Genomic DNA, 4975 nt, shown 5'->3' with positions numbered 1-4975 from the left:
CTAGGTTTCACTTGATTTTGTTGTTATTGTTATTGATAAATATTGGGTCATACACAGCCACTTGTCAGAGTCTTTGGCTCCGACTGGCATTTGCAGCTCCTAGAGGGGCGTTTGAGTTGTGTTCTAGGAACTGGAGAGATTTGTTGGGAAAAGCATTGCATAGTCTCTGCTTTTTTAGTTGCAGACATGGCCCCTTAAAATCCTACTCTTTCCTGTCTACTATCACGTTTATTTCTTTATTTGTTCAGATATGTGAACGCTGGGTATGTGTCACCCTCCCCCCAACCCTGTATCGTCTAATTGAAATTATCTTTAAAACAAAAAACTATTGATCTCGGTTTTCTAAAGTATATCTGAAACTAAAAAGAACATAGGCGAATAGACAGATAATTGTTATAATTGCTGAGGGATGGTTGGGTAGGTAGGACGTTTGGGGGTTGTGTAATTGGAGTAATATATACAGTTTATCTTTCCACGGTGCTGTATATACTCTTTCCCTTGATAGTTATTGCACACGGACTGAGCCCATGGTCGGCTTGTCTTGGCATGTTTGAAGCCCCAGACACCCAACAGTATCATTACAGGAAAGAGACAAAACCCCAAAGACTAGAGGCAGGGAGGCGTCTTGTTTGAAGTGAATGGAGAGTTTGTCCTGGCGTTGGATTTTTCGGGTAAGCGCGCACCTACTGGCTCAGACAGCCTGGCAGCGCAGAGTTCAGGTCTTCCCTGCATCGCATCGAAGTTCAGGGAGGGGGGGCGGTGGGAAAAGAAACAGCTGATTTTCGACATTTCAAAGGGACTCTTTCTATTTATCAGTGTTACCGAAGTGTACGTTACTGGTGAAACAACAAAACAAGCATAGAGCTGCAATTTTCAAGAAAATAGGATCTCCAAATATAAAAATAAAAAAAGTAGCAGATAAGATGTATAATTCAATCAAATTACACAAAATTGCTTGAAAATCCAGAACAGTAGCGATCCATTATGCCTCTGTTTTATTAGTGACAAGTACAATTACTCTAAAATAAAGAACACTGGTGAATATATAATTGGCTGTAATCATGTTAGTGTTTGAATAAAAATGACGGGAACATTTAACACTTTGACAACAAAATGTTCAGAAATAACTTATTTATTCAAACAGTTTTTATTTTCCACCAAGTGAAGGAGAAACACAGTTTGCTTAGAAAAATCAATGACTTTTCCCTGCAATAAATAAATATCCAAAAGGGGGGAAAAACAGCCCCACACCTCTATATTATTACTATTATTATTTTTAACCAGCAAGAAGCTTAATCCTGTTTGGAGTCAGCACCGCCTAACTGTTGTTGGGTACCAACGGCCGCCACCTAGAGGAAGAGCTATGCAGTTCAGCCAACGCCAACCCGTTTTCCGGCGGTGACCTCGGGAATCAAAGTTAATATTCCTTTGCAAATTGCTCTCCAAACTAACTCCCCCCTCCCCCACCCCTCAGTCCCCTTCCACCCTACAACATCGTCATAATATTTTCTTAATAATTGCTCTGTGCAATTGACGGAAGCGCCTAGTCTCTGGCAGCGCGATCCTCTTCCAGCAAAGCGCCAGAGCGCGCCGGGGAAGCAGATCAGGGAATATCGGGGTCTGGAGAGAGAATCCACTTTTGACCACAGTTCGTCCAGAGCAGCCTGAATTCAGGTCTCCAAAGGCAACAGTTGATGCCGAAACCCCACATTCCAGTGCTTTTTGAAGGGCGTTCTTAGGGAAATTACACAGCCCGGACCCGGGTCCCCCTGTCTGCCAGTTGTTCACCGCGGGGCCTTTACCCCCGAATTCTCCCCGGTCCACATAACGCCCCTCCCAGCCGCAAACGCGGAGTTGTGCGGCCCGGGTTCTTTTCTAATCAAACCCTCGAGCCCAAAGAGTCCTTTGATTTTCCTAAATGAGTTGTTTGAAGTTCTGAGGTAAAGGTGTTGGGAGAAAACCATGTTTGGAGGGGTCACCCATGTGGTCCGGGAAGGCCGAACCAGGAGAAATCCCAGGTCTTTACACTGAATCCTGGGGTTTCGAGAAACGTCCACATTTTGCAGAGTAATTTGAGAATGGACTCCGAAGGGACCAGGGACGATTTCGGATTTTTGTTTTGGCGGCTCCCATCTATCGGCTGGCTCCTCGCACAGAGAAAGCCAGCCGTTACATCCGGATCTTGCTTGCTGCTCTCAAGCAGATCTTGGGGAAAGGAGATGCTAAGAGGGTGCGAGGGGCTAGGAAAACTGAAGTTAGGGGGGTGCCCTGCTTGGTAGCGAGCAGCGAGCTGTCTGTCCACAGCCGCGCGCCGACCCTGCATGCGTTTCTACCCGCCCCATCCGTCCAAAGTTTTGTTTTGCTTTTCTTTATGTACCTAGAACATTGTTCAAGCTGAAAGTTTGCTAGAAAGCCGAGGGAAAAACAAGCTGAATTCGTATGGGGCAAATAAAAACTCCAAACCAAAACCCTACCCTGATAAATAATTGGACTTTAATTTGGTTTCATTCCTAAAGTTTTCCCTTCCCTTTCTTCCTCCCCTCTTTGCTTTCCTTCCCCAATTTCTCACCTTCCCCATGCCTATCTTTATTCTGTCTCTACAACCTATCCAAATAGTGTGACAGAAAAGACGCAGCTCGAGGTGGGTGGAGGTGACCATTTCTATGCTGAGTTTCTCAGAACCTCCCTACTTGTCAGTTCTCAGCCCCGACGCTGCCGGAGTTTAAAGGAGACATCCCAGAGACAGCCTCAGAACCATGGACCTCTTTTTCATACTGCAGAAAGTATTTTCTAAATAGTCGAAATATAGATACAGCTATATCTCTCCTAAAACGGATGGCCCAGTACATGCCTCCCCGGTGGTGTGAGGCAACGCCCCAAACCCTAAGAACTTAAGTCCCCAGAATCTTTCGTTTTGTTTTACATCAAACTAGCGCTTCCACTCTCAACTCCCAGGTCCGTCATTCCTTTCCCGCATTATATTAACAGGCGATGTTAGCCTTCCCCTACGTGTTTAGGCTGCTAATGCAGTCCACTTAACGCAACAAAAATGCTCATCTGTGGAGATTTTCCCAAGGCTAGCCGCGATGCTGGCTCCTTCTCTTTTCAGGGCACGTCCATTCCTCCCCCCACTCTTCTTTACTTGAGGTGGGGACTGAGAAGGGGGTCCAACCACTGTGTGCGAGGGTGGGAGGGCTCCCCTCCCTCTATCTCCTGCCTGCCAATACACCCGAGGGATAGTGAATTTTTGGTTTTCTCTTAGGAGCCGAAGAATCTGGAAGCTTCAGCCGTGGCACTTGGTTGCCTCTTTGGTTAACTTGCCTTCCTCTTTCTTCTCACCTCAGTGTGTGAAAGCAGTTCAGGATTGCTCACAGCCTCCTCTGCTTCCTTCTTAGCTCCTGCCTTCTGAAGAGAACTCTGCTGGCTTTCTTTTCTGTTTTGGCAGGAAAGCTGGGTTGGAGATGCTCTCTGTATCAGATTGTTTGTGTGTTGTGAACGCTTGTCTAGTTTTACTAACTTTATGGAGGAGACTGTCCTGGGCTTGCTGGCATTTCCTCCCCCAGCCTCTCTTTGTAGGAGACTGTCCTGAGGAAGGAATCACCTGAGCTTAGCTGATGGCCTTTTGTAAGGTTCTCTTACTTCTTAAAGTCTGGCCAGAGAAAGTCCTGTGTCATCAGGATTCGCACGTATCCAGTTTCCAAGGCGAAGGATATTAGACAGAAAGAAAAATAAAATTAATATATAATAAGTATTTTTTTCAGTTTTGGTTAAAAGATGATTACCTTTATTGCTCCCATTTAAAATATTTTAGTTTTTTTTTTCTAAACATAAAAAAATATAGATATTAGAACAGAGCTTTCTAGCTCTGGCTCTACCATGCTTTTCATATGGCTCCTTAGCAAGTTACTTCACCTTTATCGTTTTTTTTTTCATCTGAAAAATAAGTGATCTGCATTCATTAATATAGAAGATATCATCCACTCATCAAAATCGCAAAAGCAGTTAAGTTAAAAACAATTTCCCAAACCCCAAGAATTTTTTTGGGGGGGAAGAGTTTAAAAAAATCTTATTCAAACAGCAGCAGCGACATCTAGTGACCATAGTGCTCAATAGTAACTGTGGAAAGTTTACTGAGGAGTGGGCTTTCTGAGTGAGATATCTCAGGTTTTCTAATAAATCTTAATTGTCTGGCAAACAGTACTCTTTTGTATTCAAGGAGATCTTACGGAGTGTAGATTATGGCAATGAGAAAAAGATGCTTACCAACCTCAAGTGTGCATATACGGCAGTTAAAAATGATTAGAACATTCTTTTAATGTTTTAAATTCCATGTCAAGAGACTGTTGTTGTTCAGTCGCGCAGTCATGTCTGACTCTTTGCAGCCCCATGGACTATACAGCACACCAGGCTTTGCTATCCTTCACTATCTCCTGGAATTTGCTCAAACTCATGTCTATTGAGTTGGTGATGCCATCCAACCATCTCATCCTCTGTTGCCCTCTTCTCCTCCTGCCCTCAATCTTTCTCAGCATCAGGGTCTTTTCCAATGAGTCTGCTCTTTGCATCAGGTGGCCAAAGTATCCAGGTTCCACTTCAGCATCAGTCCTTCCAATGAATATTCAGGACTGATTGCCTTTAGGATGGGCTGGTTTGATCTCCTTGCTATACAAGGGACTCTCAAGAGTCTTCTCTAGCAGCATAGTTAAAAAGCATCAATTCTTCGGCCTTAGCCTTCTTTATGGTCCAACTCTCACATCTGTACATGACTACTAGAAAAGCCAGAGCTTTGATTATATGAAGCTTTGTCAGCAAAGTAACATCTCTGCTTTTTAATACTCTGTCTAGGTTTGTCATAGCTTTTCTTTGAAGAAGCAACTGTCTTTTAATTTCAAGAGACTAGTTCTAAAAAATAATTTTATGGATTGTGCTTTTATAGCTAATATTCCAAATTAAAATCAATTGTATTACTGCACAA

Source organism: Bos indicus, chromosome 21 (assembly GCF_029378745.1).
Source record: "Bos indicus isolate NIAB-ARS_2022 breed Sahiwal x Tharparkar chromosome 21, NIAB-ARS_B.indTharparkar_mat_pri_1.0, whole genome shotgun sequence".
Classification (NCBI taxonomy): domain Eukaryota; kingdom Metazoa; phylum Chordata; class Mammalia; order Artiodactyla; family Bovidae; genus Bos; species Bos indicus.
Note: the sequence above shows the minus strand (reverse complement) of the source record.